A 22,876-nucleotide genomic window follows, 5' to 3' on the forward strand; every position below is an offset into this window, starting at 1 on the left:
TATCCAAGTCAATGGTGAAAGTAAAATAAATATTAAAGATATATGCATTGGCCAAAACATGCTGTAGTCTAATTTTTCCAGAGCTTTTCTCCTCAGCTGGCCTTTGTTGAGCACATGAGTAGCTGTTCATCACTGAACAAAATCTTCTCCCCAGTCAAACCACAATCACAGACACATGTAGGGCCTTAAATGCATTAACCTTCATGTGCAGTGATGGAAAACCACTTCCTCGAGTGCCCACTGCCCGTCGCACGCTCTCACAGCGAGAGAACAACTGAGACCCGGATGGGCTAAACCGATGACAGATATCATCGGTTTATATCACTGTATCAGACTACTGAACAGTAGTCACACTGCCTTCTTACCATACACAACATCGAACTCTTACTAAAGCTGCAGACATGAGAGTTTAGTAAGTACAAATTAACACAACTAGACATATTTGATTTGAACGGTTGCAGGCAAATGTTGCGCAATATTGACTGGGATGACGGCCTTACAGAAGTTTCCAATCAAGTCACTGTTCTGACAAAACCGATTTGTTTTAGGAGAAAAATTACAAATAGTATACACTTTCAGTTTGATTTAAATGCACACGAAGGACTATGACTCAAGTAGGAAAGGTTTTATATTTTTTAAAAATGTCACAGATTAGATTGAAAGGGCTTTATGATGGTCATGTGGCTCTTGTCAAACTACAATTTAACTAAAGTCCAAATGGAAACACTCCACTTGGTTTGTTGTGACAAAGGATGTTCCTATGAATCAGTTTCTTCCAACAAAGCCATCATTTTTCTTTTTACAGTGACCACAGACTGTAAAGCTCAAAAAAGGACAAAGTCGAACAAAAAGTCATATGATATCTTTGTGCAGGGAACATTTGAGATGTTTCAGTGGTTTAATCTCAATTTTCTCTATGGCTTTTTAGGTTCCATGCATTTTTTAGCATGTCATTTGATAGGCCTTTCATACATAACGTCAGAATCATCACAAATGAGATGCAGCACACATATGACTTCAGTTAAAGTGAAAATGCAACTCTTTTGTGTTTACTTTAACATATACCCAGCGGTCTCTTTAAGAATTATTGCTATGGTAATTGCAATATTTTTTCACTTTTATAAACACTTCTTATGGTGACGTGTTACTGAAAATGACTACGATTTTCACTTTTGGGCCAGCTTTTTCCATGGTATTATGACTCAAGCAAACACAAGTGGTTTCACTACTTTGGTGAGCAGTAAACACCACCAATGAGTGAATTTTTTTTTCAGCTGCTTAAGCAAGGAGTGTGTTGAGCTGTATATGAGTGGTTCTCAACTGGTAGGTCATGACCCAAAGACAAATAATACAATGCAATTACTGTAAGTAACCATATAATCATGCATAGATAGGAAAATAAAATACAAAAGTCTCATTATCTTATCAGATCAAAGGTACTGTGTCCAAAAAAACACCACAACATATGGCTAGATTTACTTCGAACAGCGGGCAGGTTGTAGTATCTAACCCAAGTATTCAAGGATTCAATAGTGAAATAAAAACAGTAAAAACTAAAGTAAAATAATAAATTTACCCAATCTAAATATTTCAAGCCTTTACATCATTGTAAAAAAAAAAGAAAGTTGCAGCCTTAAATTTTTAAGTACAATCAACTTGGATGCTTAAGTCATTTAAACTTAAATTACATTAAACTGATTTTAAAAATTGAGTTGAACATTGATTAACTTATTTTCATGAGTTAAAGCAATGTAAAAACATATGTTGTCATAACTTATTGATCCTATATATTTTTTTACACAATTCATTATTTGTGGGAAAAAAGTAGTTGATTGTGTATGTGCTATACAAATATTTATGTTTAATAATATATATGTTCCAGATTATAATTGGGAATTTATCACAAATTTACAGATTGAATTTGGTTACACTTTATTTTAAGGTGACGTAGTTACATTTTACTTACTCAAATACTGAGTAATATTAATTAACTCCATGTTTACTATAGAGTTACAGTTTGGTTTAGGGTTAGTTACTTGTAATTATGCATTATTTACTGTTATCATTATAGTAAGAACATGTAGTAACGTGTAACTACGTCATCTTAATTTATTTTCCAGGTTCTGTCTGTCTCTCCACCAATGAGCTCTTAGTTTTCCTTTTTTCGTTTTCAGAAGAAGCTGTTCATAATTGGCTGGGCTCATTAACGAAACACTTTACTTCAAAAGAGGAATAAACAAAAACAAACAAATAAATGACTACAGCTCAAACCTTCAAAACAAAAGACATTGTGCTGGGCAAGTGGATGTCCTGTTTATCAGTCTTAAAGTGTCTAAGGGTGGAAATTTCCTTTGAGGGTTCATGCTAGTGATAAACTTGTTTACAAAGTTTCATAAAATACATCCAAAGCCTTTTGAATGTGCATGTGGTTGAACGGGGAGAAATTAAACATTTGGTCAGGAAGTATCATCAGGCCCTCGAGCCAAGTGCTCTAGACCGAGGTCTACTTGCATGCAACACTAAAAACGAATTACCTTAAACTCAACCTCATCACACGCACATGCGTTCGACACACAACATGATGGATTGTTTTTTGATTCAGCACTAAAAATTCAGGTACTGAAACTTTTATTTCATTCATCATCACTGAAATTGCAAACAGATCTCAGATGTGCACATGTCTCCTTTTCCTCAGCCTTGTTTATATCCTTTAATCTTTTTGATTTGTATGGTATCATTTCATTTTCCTAACTCTGGTTGTCTCTAAGCACACCATTAGGACACTTCAAAGATATTTCGACCTGGACGCATGTATTGGCATGTGCTGTTACTATGATGATGGTGGTTAAGACTGCTGCTGCATTCTCATTAGGCTGCGTGATGAAAGCAAAGCATCCTAGATTTACAGGACATTTGAGAGAGTCCAAACCATGAGCTAAACAAGTGTAATCTCATTTCTCATACACTACCTCACAAACTAGACAATAACAAGTTAATCAGCATACTGAGAAACAAGCCCTGCTGTTGAGTGTATTATTATTATTTTTTTAAACAACTGCTGCTAAGTGATGAAGATTGAACCAGAGAAGGAAATATATGTAAACAAACCCAATGATGTAAGAAATCTGGATCTTCTTCATAATGACAGCATACTGGCTGATAAAAGAAAACACAATCAAATAATTAAATATTCTGTCATGGGGTCAGTAAGACTTTTTAAAGAAATGAATAGTTTTGTTCATTACGGATGCATTCGATTGATAAAAAAGTGACAGTAAATACATTTATAATGTTACAAAAGAGTAACTGTCAAAAGTTTGGAAACATTACCATTTTTTTAAAGTTTTTAAAAGAAGTCACTTCTGCTGAATTCAAAACACAGCAAAAACTATTTTACTGTAAAATAATTGTTTTCTATTATGGCAAAGTTGAATTTTCAACATCATTACTCCAGTCTTCAGTGTCACATTATCCATCAGAAATCATTCTAATGTGCTCAGTTGGTGCTCAAGAAACATTTATTATTATTATTATTATCATCATCAAAATCGAAAACAGTTTTTGCTGCTTAACATTTTTTGTGGAAACAATGATACCATTCAAACGTTTGTGGAAGCATAAAAAAAGAGAGATAAATTAATACTTTTATTCATCAAGGATGAATTAAATTGATCAGAAGTGACAGTGAAGACATTAATAATGTTACAAAATGTTTCAAAATGTAACGCTTTAATAAATGTAATAAATAAATGTAATACATGCTGTTCATTGAACTTTATAATTATTAAAGAATCCTGAAAAAAATATCGCCATTTCCACAAAATGTTAAGCAGCACAACTGATGATAATAATAAGAAGAAATGTTTCTTGAGCACCAAATCAGCATGTGACACTGAATTTTCAGCATCATTACTCCAGTCTTCAGTTTTCCATCACAGGAATAAATGACATTTTAAAATGTATTCAAATAGAAAAAAGTTCTTTTAAATTGTAACAATTGCACAATTTTACTGTTTTTACTGTATTTTATTGATGAAATAAATGCAGCCTTGGTGAGCATAAGAGACTTCTTTCAAAAACATGACAGGTACATTAAATAACAGCTGTTCCTTTGAACTTTCTAATATGGAGAAAACAATTATCATATCAAATTATCTTCAAGAATATTAAGCAGCACAACTTTTCAACATTGATAATAACAAGAATTGTTTCTTGAGCAAATCAACATATTAGAATGATTTCTGAAGGATCATGTGACACTGAAGACTGAAGTAATGATGCTAAAAATTCAGCATTGCCATCACAGGAATAAAAGACATTTTAAACTGTTATTTCACAATGCAATGGCTGCAGAAAGTTCAGCTTTGCCATTTATTAATTTATTTACATCATATACATTAGTTTTAAACTTTTAATATATAAAAACTCACATAACTAAACTAAAAATGTAGTTGTAAAACTAAATTCATAAATTAACAAATCAAAATATCCCTAGTCCTTCTACTGTGCAAAGATACATCTAAAACCAAGAAACTACAAGCAAAACGTATTATTTGCCCAAAACAAAAAATCTCTTAAAAGCATAGTTATGCAGAACTCTAAACTGCAAGACGCGTCATCTCCAATGCATTCTGCTCACTGCAGCACTGATTCACAGCTGGGTCCACGAGTCCAACTAGTCAACACCTACAGGCACAGAGCACATCTCATCAGCGTGCCAGTGCCAGATTATGAAGGTTATCTCCATCAGAAGCAGCCAACCGCAAACTGCATGCTACTTGCGTTTCTTTGCGTACACTGCGCACAGCTTCGCGGCAGCCATGTAAGACGTGCCTGGATTTGGGATCTCACTCTAATTGCACAACAGAGATCATCTTGTTTTGGACACTCACTCACCTATTTGTACTTTAAGTGTTTTGTTTAGTTTTGAGATGCTGGGATGGTAATAAAATGTGAGAGCACCCCCTCTCGCTCTAAAAAAAATAAATAAATAATAATAATAAAAAAACATGATGCTGCAAGAGCGCAGAATGCCAGAAATTCCACAGAGGTGCAGTGAGACGTGGAGTTGAGGGGCAACTGAGCACTAAGTGCTTTCAAAACAAACACCCATCCACACCTGCGGGACAGGGTCACTGCGCTGCCATGGCTACACTGCTAGAGGAAACAGAGGGACGTTTCTTTGCCACCCGTCAGGCAGGGCATCAACACTTCCTAATCACCGTCACCAGTGCGTTATTGCAGTTATTTTTAGGGCTGCACTAAATGTCAGTTCTCGTAATTAATGCGTGGAGCAGCACCAAACAGCTGGGTCACGAAGCTGGGCAGACCCCACTGAACCAAGGAGAGGTATGAAAGTTTATTGGGATACATTCTGAGGCGCTTCTCTTTGGGAAAAGAGAAGGAGGAGGAACCGTCAATGGAGTCGAGTGAAGTTCAGTGCTGTGTTTGTTTGTTTTCTGTGGGTAAGTGCGTAATTAGTTTGGAGGAGAGCTGAGCCGGGTTATGGAATAACAAATCATTCATCTTTTCCTGGCCTGCTGGTGAACACAGAAGCGATTACTTAAGGCAGCAGTCCGGATAAAGGTCAAACTATGGAGGGAGAACCACATCACAGCAGGTGACTGTCACCAGAAATGACTTAGAAAGGAAAAGAGAGGGGGAAAACAACAATTTATTTCTGTCGACTGGGGTCTTAAAGCTAAATAAATTCCTGCTGTGCGACGGCAGGCATCACACAGACCGATTTTTCCAGTCACAAATTAAGCTAACTTTAGAATGTACAATCCCTGTCCAATATCCTGCTCATATGATCCAGAAGAAACCAGCAACAGTGTTGTATTCAGTCAGTCCATTCACTCAACCCTTCACCCTCCTTTCTAAGAGTAAAACATGAAGTAAAAGCAGATGTTGAGTTTGTTTTAAACATACAAAGCAGCTGGGTAAACTGCGGGCATGGGTGTAATATTCCACCCGGTCACGTCTCTCTTATACGGGTTTCGAAAGATTCGGATTTGAGTGCAACCAAAAATGAAGTATACTGTGTACAATACCTATTTTCATAATATTGTAGCTTTTCCAGTAGATAGCTTTTTAATCCAACAAGAAGTGGTGTAGCACAAATAATGCTATATCGCTGTTTTTAACATCTGAGTATGCAGAGTAAGAAAGGCTGATTCATTCTAGTGAATCAGTTCATCCTAAAAGCACCTCCCTCTCATATGTAGCATTGAAAAGTTTGATTCATTCTAGTGAATCGGTTCATCTTAAACAGTCCTCCCTCTCATTTGTAGCATTGGAAAGTCTGATTCATTCTAGTGAATCAGTTAATTTTAAATACTCCTCCCTCTCATATGCAACATTGGAAAGTCTGATTAATTTTAGTGAATCGGTTTGTCCTAAACGGTCGTCACTCTAATGTAAATTTGGAAAGTCTGACTCATTCTAGTGAATCAGTTGGTTCGGACAATTCATTTCAGTTGATTCACCAGTTTGAGTCCCTGTAGCTCTAGGCTTTGGAATTATGGTATTTTTGTATTTTGTATAAATTAACCTGTTTAAGTTTGAGACTGTCATCCTAATTGAGCTCATGTGATCTGTCTCCTGTAAAATATTTTAGTCAAGATTATAATGAAATTAATGTTACTTAGAGCGATTTCACTTTTGAAATTGTATCTATCTCAACATTTGAATGGTGTGACATGGCCAAAGAAAGCAAACATAACTACTTTTAACAGTTTGGCCTACAGTTTTATATGAAGGTCTGAACTGGCAGTATCACATCAGCGAATACTGATTTGACTCAACATCAGCGTTAGAATTACAGTGGTAGTCAACATTGCCTGCAGCTTAGCGGCCCACCAGTGGTTGAGAAGCTTTAATATAATTTAGCACTGTTCAATATCTCTGTGAACACATCATTTAGTTGGAACTCCAAAGATTTACCAAACTGGTATGTATGATAAACTTCAAAATACCACAGTGACCACATAAACTCAACAGTCTCACTCAACTGCTGTTATATAGTTCATACTCTGCAAACACAAACCACAGCGCTGATTCATATGAATATGCAAACAATTTCAGAAGTTGTTTTAAACGAAATTGCACTGGTATCTAAGAGGTCATTCAACCCCGTCTCTTTTTCCAAAGCTGTGGTGCGAGCCAGAAAAAGTGTCATCTGTTTCCAATGAGAAGGCTCTTTGATTGTTGAACTTCTCAAAGGGCTGTCTGACAAAGACCTCTTTCGCTCTTTCGCTTTTTGGACAAAATAAACAGGAAAAAGGGTCGTGTAACCAGGGGCCAATTTTTCAAAAATAATAGTAAAACGTAAGCTTATGGAATAAATTAAATCCCAAGATATGTTCAGGTGTGTTCCTTTGCTGCTGGTTAGCCAAATGTGTGCTTTCATTGTTATCGTCATTACAAGTTCACCCAACACATGACCCCACAAACCTATTTACAACATAAGACAAAAAATAAGTTAAGCTAACCTTTCATATACCGATGCAGCTTGTTCAATGATCAAAGTTACAGGTTAAAAACAAAATGGAACCTGATTCAACTTTAGAACATTTTAAACAAGACCAACAAGCTGAATACATTAAGCAGAACAAAAGGACTGGTTCCATACAACCAGTTAGTCTGTCCATTTATCTACACATTACCTCACAAAGCTCAGGGTTTTTTCTATTTTATTTAGATTAAATTCAATTCAGGCTGAGGGGCAGCATCATCCAGCAGGGTGGTCGACAATTTGAGCATCAGTCATGTTAAAAAGAGGGTTATTTATGCAATATTTTAGGCAGAAATGGAATTAAAGGAATCAGTCAACAATGATACGGACCTCCAAGTTACAACAGATGAAACCAATACATTGGCTTGTCAGTGTGGATGACTGCTAATCCTAGTGAGTTGTCTTTGCATGTGTCAGTACACTGGGAGCAACAACTGATCTTGTACAAATGCGTCCTCTACATCCAAGGAAACTGATACTAAAACCACCATGTGCCATTGATCAATGGGGATATGATTTTGCACTCAGCAATTTTCTCCAGTTACAAACGGGTCTTGTGACTGCGAGTGTGACTGCATTGTGCTGAATGGCTTTGGCACTCTATATGAGATCTGAGAGAGGTGAAGGTATGCTAGCATGTATAGATGCTGGACAATGAACTTACTGTTTTAATCTTCTCAAAGACTTAAATGAGGCTTCCTTTTACTGCTGGTCACACCTTAGTGGATCTACAGTCCGCTACACCTCTGACCAGAGAGAAATAAATTCCACCAGAAAGCCATTTTGCTGGAAATATGAAAACAGAAGTCATAAATTCAGAGAATAATAAATCTTCAGACGAAGCTTCACTTCCTGATCCCTCAACAGCAGTTGGTGCTCAATTTATTATGACTTAAACCCAAGAAATTCTAGAATGCAGTTCCAAGGTTTCAACCTCAACGCTTTGTGCATACCATTCTAGTTCTTTCACGTCTAAGTAAATCTTTTTTTTATGGACCTCATTTTGTGCACTAGGACTAGGTATCAAAACAGATTTCTGATTCACAAGCTCTTGATCCAACTGGATTCTGATTTGGGTTTATTTCAGTTATAATGTCCATTGCTTACACAACTTTTCATTTTTTGAACAAAATTAATACTTTTATAAAGCATGCATTTGTTTTATTCAGAATGCATTAAACTGATCAAAAGTGACAGTAACAACTTTTACAATGTTACAAAAATCTATATTTCAAATGAATGCTGTTCAAACATTTCACAGCTTATTATATTAAAGGGATAGTTCACCCAAAAAAAAAAAAATTGTCATCACTTACTCACCCTCAAGTTGTTCCAAACCTGTATGAGTTTCTTTCTTCTGTTGAACACAACATAATATATTTTAAAGAATGTTGGTAACCAGACAGTAGGTAGCCATTGACTTCCATAGTATTTTTTTCCTGCAATGGAAGTCAATTGCTACCATCAACTGTCTGATTACCAACATTCTTCAAAATATCTTTGTGTTCAACAGAAGAAAGAAACTCACACAACTATTTTTAACTAATCTTATCAACAACACTGATCATGCTTCATGTTTCTGATTCACTAAAAAGAACTGTCTGATAAGAGTACTGATTTGTTTGTAAATCGGGCTACCTTGGACACGTTGCACAACTCAACTCAAAAGAAATCCTTTTCTTTTGCTATTTAATGTATTGTCATATAATGTCTTATAACCACACGCATTACAATCAAAACGGACTACAAACTCTCATTTCCAACTAAGGTAAAACCTGATTTCTTTCGTGGCCAAACTAAGCAGCTGAGTCAGTGCAGCAGAATGCAATGACATTTGCAGGATGGGGAGCTCTTCACAAATACATTTAAAAATCAGGCAAATCAATATTGTTACCCAGTCCTGTGCAGAGGCATATTGTCATAGTAGAGAAAAGCATCCTCCAATAACTCTTGCCACAAAGATAGAAGCACACAACTCTCTAGAATGTCATTATATAGTGTAAAATTAAGATTTGGCAAACATGTTCATAAAACATGCCCACATTCGTCTGTCCATATAGTGTATGAGAAACATATAGTTTAATATTATTAATGACTGCTCCTCTAAGCTGTTTCCACCAAGACTAAAACTCATCGTGGTAAACATCGTGGTGCCTGGCTACGAGATCAGCTGTGTATTTTGTAACTACGCTGAACAAGTTGACAATTAATAGCACTTGGGGAAACTCCGGACACCAGCACATGGACACATTTGGGGGACACAGGGTGAAGAACAACGTGTGATGATGACTTTGCTAATGGTCTAGCAGAGATCCTAACCGCTGAGAGATTTATCTAATGTCAATCAGTGCTTCCCTCCGCTGTCTGAGCTCTGCTCTCTCAATCATTCCCTCATTCCTCCTCTTCCCTCACGCGTTTCTTTCGTTCAGACGTCTGCAGACCCCCGGAGCAGTGTCTCATCTGTCTGTCTGTCAGTGGCCGGGTAATTGGAGTTGTTTAGGAGGTCATCTAATACAGGTAGGCGGGGGAAGGAATGTGTGATAGACCAACTACTAAGTCTTCCCACGCCTGTATGGCCTAGTGATTGCACTTGTAATACTATTGGTCAAACAAGACTATACACAAGATTATACACCATATGGCTACAGCTCAAAGCTCAAGAAAAAAAAAGCTTAAAGGGATAGTTCACCCAAAAATTTAAAATTCTGTAATTATTTACTCATTTACTTAGTTCCAAACCCTAAAGGTCCTTGCACACCGAGTCCGAAATTTTTGTATGCTTTTTTTCGTATTCGTGATTCGATGGCTCTGAATTGTGAAAACATCATTCAAAATGCTTACTACGGATGCGAAAAACGCAGAAAATCGAACCCGATCTGAATTTTTTTATGACGGACGAAAGTTTTGTGTGTAAGTGTGATTGACAAAACGTGAAGTCGTATTTATTTTTTAACGTGTGAAAATTTTGGACGTGAATTTTGGACTCAGTGTGCAAGGACCTTAAGACTTTCGTTCATCTTCGGAACACAAATGAAGATTTTTTTAATGAAATCTGAGAGCTTTCTGTCCCTCCATTGACAGCTACGCAACTACCACTTTAACACTTTAAAAAGTTCATAAACAGAGCGTAAAACTAATCAGTGAACATAAACAGAGGCTCAACAGAACCTGCTTGACGCACAAGAACAAACCTCATTGGTTCATGCGGAAGCTCAAATGTGCCACTTAAAACACGAAAATGAACCTCATTGGTTCTTGCAGAAGCTCAGACCTGCTGCGCAACACATGAGAATGAACATGCTTGAGCTTCCGTTTACCACAACTGATGTGTGAGTTGAATGTTTATGTGAATAAAATTCTAAATTCAATCTGTTCATCATATAAAGTGATTGAGTCTAAATGTTACTAAACCGCTCAATTCATATGGATTAATTTTACGATCTCTTTATGAACTTTTTGAAGAATCAAATTGGTAGTTGCGTAACTGTCAATGGAGGGACAGAAAGCTCTCAGATTTCATCAAAAATATCTTAATTTGTGTTCCGAAGATGAACGAAAGTCTTACGGGTTTGGAACAGCATGAGGGTGAGTAATTAATGACAGAATTTTCAGTTTTGGGTAAACTATCCCTTTAATAAGTTGTTACTGTTGTTTTATTTTACATTCGCAGCGCCGTTCACCGTCATGTCCTTAGGGAGACAGGACTATTTACTCAAACTTCCTGAACTATATTTCAGAAGCTGAGACAAAGGTGTTTAGACACAAGTGTCTTGCGCGGTACAACCGCCCACGTGCGGATTAAGATTTATAACCTAAATGCACCAATGTTTATAGAAACAAATGTTACAGAGTCGATTTTCAAACAGTCTGTTTGAAATTGATCAAACGGTCTCATGTTTGCAACGCTTTGCTTAGACTGACGGTAGACTTGATACTATTTATGAAAGCTGTCAGCGGCGAGAAACTAAAACAGTATTCTTTTCCTCTTTGTATAATCGAAATGTGTGCTGCATGGCATAAAGATGAATGAGATGATATGTTTTTGTGTCCGTGTGATTGGCTGGCCGGTGTGTGTGTGTATTGGAGTGCTGTCAGATGTAATCACCCTGATGACGCTTTATGTGTCACTGTAAACAAAGAAAGGAAAAAGAGAAACAGATAGGGAAATCAGTAACAGACAGAAGCCACATCTGCGCGAATGATTGTGACATGTAATTTACAAGATTTGAGCCACAGTGTGTTGTGTGATGAGAAAACAGGGCATGAGGAATTTGAATTAAACATTTTTTTTTTAAATGTTAAATGTCAAAGATAACATGCTAACTTGAGATATTAAATAGGTAACACTATTTTGATTGTCCACTTTATACTTTATACTACTTTGCAACTACATGTCAACTAACTCTCATTAAAGTATTAGTAAGGTTCGGGTTATAAATGTGTTAGGGTTTGGGTTAGTAGAATAATTTGACTTGTAGTTGCAAAGTTACTTACAGTAACTTAGTAGAATGACCATCAAAATAAAGTGTTACCATTAATTGCATCTTTAACACAATAATTAAAAAAACTATTTGATTATACTACTGATTTCTAAAGATTGAATCATTCAATTGCATTATATTAACAAAAAATTATATAAAGGCAATAAACAAGTTTAGAAAAATTATTAAAACAATTGTTATGATAATATTAGTTTCATTTTGATTTCTAAAGATTGAATTATTTAATTCCTATAATTTAGGAAATAACATTATCTTTATTATATCACACTTTTCACACACACTTAATGGGTCATACATGAAAATAGCAGTCGTTATATTTTAGGAATTTGGGTCACTGGCATCAAAACGTTTGAAAACCCCTTAATTAAAAGATAGAAGCCTCTTCAATTATGGTCTTAAAATTCATTCTTTATTTGAGAGTTAAACGGATAGTTCACCCAAAATGAAAACTGTCATAATTTACTCACCCTCATGTCATCCCAAACAAGTATGACTTTTTCTTTAGAGTAAAAATATATTAATAAGTAGCAACTGTGACTAGTTGCAGCAAGAGAATACGTGATGGGCACATGCTGCAAGTTGGCTTCAATCTGGAGCTTTTTGTCGCAAAATAGTTGCAGACTTAAAAAATGAAAGCCTGACAGGTCTTGCAGTGTGTGCTTGGCTTATAAGTCATGGAAAATGAGCTGGAAGAGAAGTAAAAGTGTAACTGATTCCACAAAATTGAAAAAAAGTGCATAATCAATCATAATTTAAGCAATTTTTATACAAATAAAGGAGATTTAGATCTATGATTTAAATATGCAACAGGTTCAAAGATTCATGGAAGTGTGAGGGAGAAAGCATATGTCTGGTGTTTGTGTAGGGGGCTGGATGTGGGGTCGGAATGAAGTTGGGAAACGCTCAAGGTTTGTTTTTCTCTCCGAGCAGGGTCATGAGGAAAGGTCTTAAGAGCCATTAAGGCTCTTGGGAATAATATTCACCATTTATAACCAACCTCACTTTCCCATATTAACCTATAATGCGCCCCAGTGGTGTCATTTCCAAATCCCAAGAGATAGGATTTGAAATATGCTTTAACATATGTAACGCTGACGTTATTCAGGGCTTTTCGTTTACGCATTAATAAGTGGAATTTTTAAACATACTCGTTCTGTTCTGCCAGCAAAATTACACAAGCATACTGTCATTTCTCCTCACAAGTATAAGCAAATCAGCCGATGTGATAACGTCGGTGAGGTGAGATCTTGTTATGCGGGGGTTTGTTGACATTACACAAGGAATTTTTACACAGCAACTCGGGCTGTTTAGCACATGCTTTGTGCTCCGCAGTGCCTGTTTGGAATCTGCGAGAACCCTTTTCCAAGTGGTCAGATCTGGGAGTTTAGACGTCAAAGGGAGGTCTGAGTGGAAAATACCCTCTTCACATATGCTGCCAGTTTGCATACCACAAATGCACAGGAAACTAGAAAGAAGAAAAGGAATATTGCAATGCAAACGACAAGCTCTGTTAAATGCAAGCAGATAAAATCAGTCTAAAGAGGTGTGGAAATGGGGACAGAACCCTGGGCATGCTTACTCAAGTCTTCCTGGACTAGATGCCAAGGGCATTAGGAGTGGGCACACTTTATTTTTTCCATTCTGTCTTGCTTACAGTAACAAAATCTGCAGACTTGAACTGAACGCAGATATACAAATTAAGCTGTGTCCTTGCCTGGATGGGGTCTTGATCTGCGATGTGACCGTACGAGACCTGGGTTCACAGAGAGAAGCGAACCGTCTCATACACCCCTGCAGACAAACTGCCTCTGCTGTCCTTCCTTCTGATGGCAGTGTTTAAGAGCGAGAACAGCCACTGACGCTAGTAGAGCTGATCGATCACCTGAATACCTCAAGGCCTTTACCTACCACATTTGGGAGTAATAAATTAAATATATCGTTCAAATAGTCCGATTTTTTTTCCATTTGAAATAAGTATGCCGTGTTTTTTTAAGTTTTTTTTTAAAGGTTTGTAGAAAATAGTTTGATGCAGTTCTCAAATTGAATATGCCACGGAAAAAATGTTTTAATTGCCTCTCAGTTTGTAAATACAAATAAAAACCATGTTTGTAGTATTAGACTTACAATGGAAGTCTATGGGGAAAGGCATTGCAGGGGATTTAAAATCAGAAATGTGAAGCTTGTATTTTTTTAAAGCACATCTTGCGTTCTGAAATGTGTTATTTGACCCGTAAAATTGCAGTGGTGAGTCTACAATTCTAGGCCTGTTAATGTCTGGTTTTGTGTTACCAGCGTAATTCCTTTCTGGTGTCAATCTGCATACTGTGCAAAAGTTATACAGGGTTCAAAGTTACATGATCATGACACGAGAAAATTGGACTGCAAAACTTTGAACACGATGGTCTCATGTTAAATCTTGCAATGTTTAATACGCTTTAAAGTACATTTACTCCAGCCCAATGCTTTGCCCAGACTACCACTGTTTTTATGGTATATGAAAACAGGAGTATGACATCCAAGAGTAAAAGTATTCACTCTGTAAGACTACAGGCTTATAATAATGGGTGGCAACTGCACAAGGAGAATTTAAAACACAATGTTTTGCCATTGAAAGTGCAAATTCATCAGTTACTACTATGCACAATAAAAATAAATAAAAGTGCCATATTACATCCACACTCAAAGGTCTGACTTAAATAAACCAATGTTCTACATAAAACTACATTTCATTTCGCAGTGGTTTCTCGGTTTTCCACAGTACTTGCTCGAGTGAATCTAAGAGAGAATTACTTAAATGTGATCACAACTCTCAAGAATTCAAATAAACAGACATTCAAAAGTAACATGTTTAAGATGTCACAAGCGGACTCCCCCATCCATCTTGTGCCGTGGCGGCTGTGATGCTGTCAATGCATGTTAACAGGAAACTAGAAGCGGTTGAAAAGCTACATCACAAATTACATGCAAGTGCCAAATCAGTCTGCTGCAGGACTTGGAAATAATTACTTGAAAATAAATAAAGTGAAAGCACAACATACAAGTCAAAGAACACAGAGACAGATGTCTCAAAACCTCAAAAGTTTGAAAGGCAAGATAGCAGGTTGCGAGCGACTGCAGCCTCCTCAGAATCAATGCGTCACTGTGCTCTCAGTCAAATAAGGTCACCTCCAGCTGGTGCTCTTCTAACTAATGTTGAATTATCTTCCAATCAGAAGGTCAAAGATCTTCGGAAACATTCGGGGTGTTTACTTGCATAGTTCTAATCGAGTTACAGTAATCCGTCTGTTCAAGTATACATGACAATGCGTAACTCGGAAATTTGAAGCTATAAAAGAATATTTTACAGTCAAAGCGACAGCATTCTGGGAATAATGTTGATTATTTCAACTGGTCCATTGTTTCCTATTAGAAAAACAAAAACCTGGATTACAATGAGCTACACCATTCAAAGTTTTGGGGTCATTTTTTTATTTTAAATAAATACTTTTATTTAGGAAGGACACATTAAATTGAACAAAAGTGACAGTAAAGTCCTTTACATTGTTACAAAAAAAAAAAAAAAATTATATATATCAAATAAATTCTCTTCTTTATCAAAGAATCCTGAAAACAATCTATCACAGTTTCAACAAAATATTATGCAGTACATCGGTTTTAAACAATGATAATAATAAGAAATGTTTCTTGAGCACCAAATCAACATATTAAAATTATTTCTGAAGGATCATGAGACAATGAAGACTGCAGTAGTGGCTGCTTTAAAATATATAAAAATAGAAAAAAGCACAATGTAAAAAATTTTTATTGCATTTTTGATCAAATATGTCTTGGGGAGCATTAGAGACTTCTTTCAAAATCTTACCAACCCCAAACTTTTGAGGGCCAATCTGTAAACATTAAAATACAGTTTAAATATTATAGCCATAAGAAATGTGTGTTAAGAAATGGGTGGGGGAAATGCTTACTAATCGTTTGCAAGATTAAAACGTATATATGAAAAATTATTGCTTTAGTCCAACTGAAATCAAACTTTTAATTCCTATAAAAGTATCAATAGCGATGAACGCTCCCCTACACGTGTTCTGCAAGTTTTTCTCCACATTTTCATTAGAAGAGTCAAATTAAGTTAAGTCAATAAGTCCACAATCATCCTCTTTTACAGAAGAACACTGGTTTCATTTTAGATTATGGTGTGCGAGAGGCAACTGGAACAATGAAACGTTTTACTGCCTTGCAAATTCCTCTTCTGATTATGGAGCCAGCACAAGTCATAAATTTAGCACTTTATTCCCTGAACAAATAAATAAATAAAAGGATGAGTAATGGAGAGAAACCTTCGGTCAGTCTTTTTTACCCTGGACTGCCTCACTATAGAATTTCTCCATTTATCAGCTCCCAGGAGCCTTCCTGACCAGATGACGGCGGACAATGAAGCTCAGCTCCGTTCTCCTCAGTAAACTGTTACCGACCCTAAAACGGGCAATAAATTCTCCCGTTTGGCGTGAAAACAACATATCTGGAGGACTGCTTCAATCTCGTCTTAGTTTCAGAGCAGAAATGGAGCAGTGTGTCAGATGATGTCATCTAAGCAGGGCACAAAAGACAAATAAAAGCAACAATTTGCATCAAATTGTGATATCTCAGAGTTCATCAATCGATCAGTTGCATCTTTGGGGTGATGTATTGTGTACTCTCTCATCAAGAGAGAGTCCGTCAAGGGCCCACACAGGGGCTCCGTCCATGGCAGTGACCACGGGGGTTATCGGTGATAATGGCAGCCACATGCTCCACACAATCCCTCTACTGTAAATATGCTTTCACACTTAAAACTCACAGAGAGCGTGAGAAAACCTTCAGAAGTCCTCCTCCCCCATCTGTCTCTCCGTCTTCTGTGCTGCAGATGTTGGGAAGTTTATGTGCGTTATGTAAGTGGCGAGTAAGGTCAGGGGCCCGGTGTCTTAATCAGGCAAAGATAAGAATGTTTCCCCTTTAATACTGCACTGCATTTCCTGGTTCACACCTTAAAGGTGAAGCATGCAGCTTCTGTATCATTAGTGGTGAGAAATGGAATTGCACAAATACTGATCGTTTCCAAACAGATTTCCCAAACAATACCACCACCTTCTACCTAGCTCCCATTCTACAAACAAACAAATAGTGTTTACACTCTTCATGAAATCAACCTACGAACAGTCCTAATCCCAGAAGATTGGATCAATGATGCTGAAAATTCAGTTTTGCCATCACAGGAATACAGTACGTTTTAAAATATATTAAAATAGAAAACATTTAACTGTATATTTTATACAATACAATGCATCTCTGGTAAGCATAGGAGACTGCTTTCACAAACACAAAATCTTACCAACCCAAAACTTTTGACAATGTGTCAAATCATCAGTAAAATAGCACTACAATGGCTTCAGAAACTGTTCCTTTGACTAAAATCATGCATCAAGGCTGGTCCAGCTAATTTGCATGCACTCTAAAAACTTCAGTAGAAAAACTAAAAAGAACTAAAAAGCAAAAAAAAGAAAAGAAGTTTCTGTCTTCATTCTAGAAAATACTTTTATTCAACATCACACAAGTCAAAAAACCTTTGATAAATACAAAATTAGGGCATAAAGAGTTCATTTTTGAAGCTATATGCATCTGTAGACAGATTAATCATCAGTGCGTTCAATCAATCAGTGACTCGCTCTAACAGAAATCAGCTGGTATGTGAGAAGAGAGAAGAACTGATTAATAATGACTTCCCATGTGCCTGTTGACTGTTTAGCAGACATAATCCCCCCCTCCCTCATGTCATGATCCTAAAAAACACCACTATCACAAGTATTCTTCAACAATGTGACTTCTCACTCTCTCTTCACCACACCAATATGACCTCTGAGCCCTGGACGTGTTGTGAAGACGCCGGGGTGAGTGGCTGTCGCTGCAAGGAGACAGGGTGACGGACAACGGCGGGCTGAAAAATGGTTGCTTGTTTAGGGGTGCGTGTGAACTGCATGTTAATCACAGATGACAAAGTGGAAAAGTGAGTTCGGGATATAATTTACCCCGAGCGGCACATAAATCAGGGCTTGACATGAGACATCTCCCTTTCTTCCACAACAACTCAACAAGTACCCAAAGCACAGTCAATATGTCGTCAAGCTCACTGTAAATATGTGATCCGAAAAAAGCAGCACTGAATTTCACCAGATCACATCCATCTTTGCCTGTCTGCAGCTGTTTTTGCGAAAAACTGTAAACATAACAGGCGCAACTTTTATCATGAGAGTCAATAATCAAATGCTGAAGCCATGACATTCAAATTACAAATAGCTCACGTGCACGCTACAGATGGTATGATCAGTGTTTCCCTCTAAAGACTAATTCTTTATCCAAAAATGACTTGTGTAAATATAAAGACACCGAGGAGAGGGGCCATCGCTCCTGTAAAAGCTATGAAATCATTCAAATAATTCCTAGCGAGGTCAAAAGCGCAATGACCCCAAAGGGGCTGATGCGTTTGGCTGAATCTCACACCATGGTCTGTGAAACACATAAACATACAGTCGTGGGGTAATAGAAGTGTGAGTGCGAGAGATTCTAGGGCCTTACATAGACAAGAGGAGGAAGCTTGATGCTTCCGTCCCAAGGCAAGCAAACCCGGCGCTCGCTCAGCCCCTTGTACCAAGTGGAAATAGCCTGTCGAAGAGGTCTGTGGGCAGACCGGGTCAAGCAGGGTCAAGAGTACGGGGGTGATGGAGAATAGCTTCCTTACAGCGGTAAGAAGGAAAGATAACAGCTCCAAATCCATCTGTCCAACAGCAAGACCTTACGTCCGTTCACTCCATTCTGCCTCGAGACGAAGCAATCACACCATCTCTGTATAGGAGCACAAATGCGAGTGAGCATGCTGGTTTTCTCCGCGGGAGCCGAAATAAAACTCAAGCCGTTGCTATTGAGCATGAAAAGACTCACTGGGCCGTAACGGCTTTGCCGCCGCCGTGCCAAGATTGTTTGTGGGTAATGTGTTCATAATAATTTCGTGAAGTAAAAAGGACAAAGACTACTTTTAGCAAGAAATAAAAATGAGAACATTTCCTCATTATCTCAAACACTTTTCTTTCTCAATCTCAGTTCTTGTAAAGCTCAAAATAATGAGTTATAGTAACGACAAAATATAAAATTGTTTCTGACACATGAAGTGTTTTTTCATTTTAATATGACCAACAAAACAAACTTGAAAAAATCTGTCAGTTTTAATAAAAATCAACAACTCCAAAGACTAGACTTGACTCATAAACCATGGACGTTACATAACTTAAAAGACGACATGATCAGTAACAAAAATTAATGGACTGATGGACTGCATCCAAAATATTCCACACCATTTAGCTGTAGACCGCAATCAGTGAAAAGCACAAAAACTAAATGTTCCAGTAGTTATATGGACATTTAAAGAGTAGCATCAGATGTTTGGACACCTACATTTCTGGCCCTGCTTACATTTAGCAAGATGGACAACTGGTGTGTAAGGTCAAGACAAAAGAATAACACATAACTTTTTCCCCAAATGACTCCGAGAAACATTTCTGTCAGTTCTAATAAAAATGAAGCTGAAATTTCTCTTACTGGAAAGAGCTACTCCACTGACGCAGTGTGTCATTTCCCAGCTGCAACTGTATTTGTGTTTTAGAGGAAGACAGCAGTATCCCGTAAATCAAGTCCATGACAATTATAGTATGAGTAACTCTGTCATGACTATGCAGAATAAGTCAGTAATGATGACCACAACAGCTCTTTTCAATGGGTCAATATAATAACAGAGTGAAGATAATGTCAACATAATGCTAATTGTGTCTTTTAAGTCCTTATAATCAGGGATGTCAAGCACCTATTCTTATTGAGGGGGCACCGGTAGAGGTCCCGGCTAAATTGGAAATAAGTAAAAAAAATATATATATATATATTTTTTAAATAAAATTAAATAAAAAATGAAATATCACTAAGTATAAAAAAATAAGCACACACACATACACAGCCTATATATATAGTATTTGTAATATATTAAACATATTATAATAATATGCACCGATATGAAATTTCTCAGCGATACAGACAGCCGATTATTCAGAATGATATCGGCAGATGCAGATAGTTTGGTTTTTCTTATGGAAAAAAAAAAACTCTCTCTCAAATAATGCTGCAAACTATAAAGATAACCGTTTCATTTGGTACACTATAATATTAGAGGTTAAAATTAACAACATAGCTAATATATTCAACTGCTATTTATTTCCAGATAATATTTAGCCTACACTCAAATAAAAGCTTAAATGTTTGTATACAACTCAGTTACACATATAAGGTAGTTTTCATAAGCACTTGTCTTCATGGCAAATTTATTCAAACATTATATATATATATATATATATATATATATATATATATATATATATATATATATATATATATAAAATTAACAGTAAATAAGCTCCTCTCTAGTTTTGTTTTTTAAGCTAAACGGATGACTTTCCTGAGGTAAATGCAACATTAAGTGACATTGTTCACAAGCTATTTTATTGACATCTTTGAAACACTGATTGAGTGATTACATGAGACATGATATGGTTGTACTGTATCTTTCAACTTACCTTCTTATATTCATGCATGTTTTTCTAGATATTATTTGTATTAAAGTGGAAGACTCGCGCTCCGCGCTGCTGCTTGAACTGAGGGCGCTACAGTGATCTGCCACGTCACATTTAGGAGCGTCAAACTCAAAACGCCATTTATTTGTTTAATTTCGTGATAAAATTTACAGAATTTGAAAGATGACGCATTGTTTCTTTTTAAAAGAAACAAAGCACATAGCTATTTGCGATTATTGGAGAAGAGGCGCGCTACAAATAATGGTTAGGGACTGTTCGTTTTTTTTTTAAGGGGCTACCGGATGAGTTTTGATATCTAGCAATACATTTTTCTATGACCCTCCAAAATGATTGTGAAAAAAGGCATGACCCTCCCCGATATTTATAATTACGATAATTTATTGATACTTCTGTAGCCTACTGGTTTGCGCTTGGAAAAGATGTTCAGATAGCCATTGTTTTTTACAACCATGACAAACGACTTAACATCTGCTTTCTCATCTTACACATCACACTCCACTGTTATGGTGGCCAGTTCAGTAGATTTACTCACTAACATTGTTGTCAGGCCAGCTGACAGTCTTGCCTGGGCCCGGGACGAGATAATCTTAGATGGGTCCCACCGCGCCCAGATCTCTCCTTTTCCATTGCTCTTCCTCTCCTCTCCTCTTTCTCTCTTCTTCCTCTGTTCATTGTTTGTTCATGTTACTTCACAGTGCATTAACTATGTTAACAAATACAACTTTTGATTTCAATAATGTAGGCTAGTAGCCTAATATTAAAATTAACATTAACAATGCTGTAGAAGTGCAGTTTGTTAATAGTATGCTAACTAATGTAGTTAACTAGAGTTTAATAAATACGGTATAAGAACATTATTGTAAAGTGTTACCGATTTTTTATACACCAATTCAGACTTCTCGTGAGCTCAGTGTTGGACAGATGTTGGACAAAAATCTCCAAATGCCTCACGTGAAACTGCGGTCTTCCGACCTTTTACTATCATGTCAATTGATTTTAGGACAATTAGGAAGAAAACAAATAAAAAGCTTTTATGCAACTCAAATATTACATATTTTTTCCACAAATAGGTCTTTTTTATTATTATTATTATTCCATAATTTAATGAGGGCCCAGTGCACACCTGACGAGAATTAAGCCTCATCACCGCCGCTGTTAAATGCTGAGCGCGCCTCTCCTCGAGAGACTGCGGTCTCTTCCCTGTGCATGCACACTGATGTCGTCGTGGGTCCAGTCCAGGAAGGGAGCGCGGAGGGATTCCAGCGCCGTAAAATATGTGAGTCGCCGGACCCGTGGTCCGGAATGGAGAAACATGCGTGACGCCGCTTACGGGCTAGGATGCCAGGCCGCTATCCCCTCAGTTGTCGGGGCCAAGAGAGGACAAGCCGCGATGGCGAAGCCGCCGCCCCCTCGCGCCTTCAGACCAAACAGAGAGAGAAACGCGTGCGACGGTCGGACACCGCCCCCATACCTGGACCCATCCCATCTCTTCACTATACCCATCCTTCATGATTCCCTGGCACCACGAGGACACCAGATCCCCTTTTGTTTTAACACTTTATTTCCCCCATTTTTGGTCATTTTATGTTTATTTACTTTAATAATGCCTCTCTGAGGCCTGACACCACTGTGTTCGTCATTTGCTCCTCCTGCCACAATACACACACACACACACTCTCACACACACATAAGCTACACTCACAGTATTTCGGTCCAAAATTTTTTTCAAATTTAATTTAGTCCAACTAAGTCAAACAAAATTGAGGTTTAATTAGGAGCTGCATGCTTGCATACTTGTTGATTGTGACATTCCATCACCGCCTGAGCAAGTGGGAATCTGGATTAAATAGGGAACACCTCACCCTGTTCTCCATTCACCAGCTGGAGATCGAGGTCAAAAGGTCTGACCTGAGGTCAGTGCAGTTTTCAGTGCAACGGACACTGAACAGGACAATCACTTAAAATCAGACCTTGAGTCTCTGTCAAGCCTATTAACAAGCTGAGTCGACCCACACTCCAGCACAGAATCCAGCAATACTGAACAAGTGTCACATTCCTTCCCTATTTGTTTTGTTCTTCTCCTTTTCCCGGTTCTTGGGCGTTGAGAATCCGAGGGAGTCATAAAAAAGGGAAACGCAAAGCTCTCAGCCATAACAGCAATACATCCTGAGTGAAACTTTAGACAGCCATTAAGC

This window comes from Abramis brama (assembly GCF_963993115.1).
Source record: "Abramis brama genome assembly, chromosome: 17".
Taxonomy (NCBI): Eukaryota; Metazoa; Chordata; class Actinopteri; order Cypriniformes; family Leuciscidae; genus Abramis; species Abramis brama.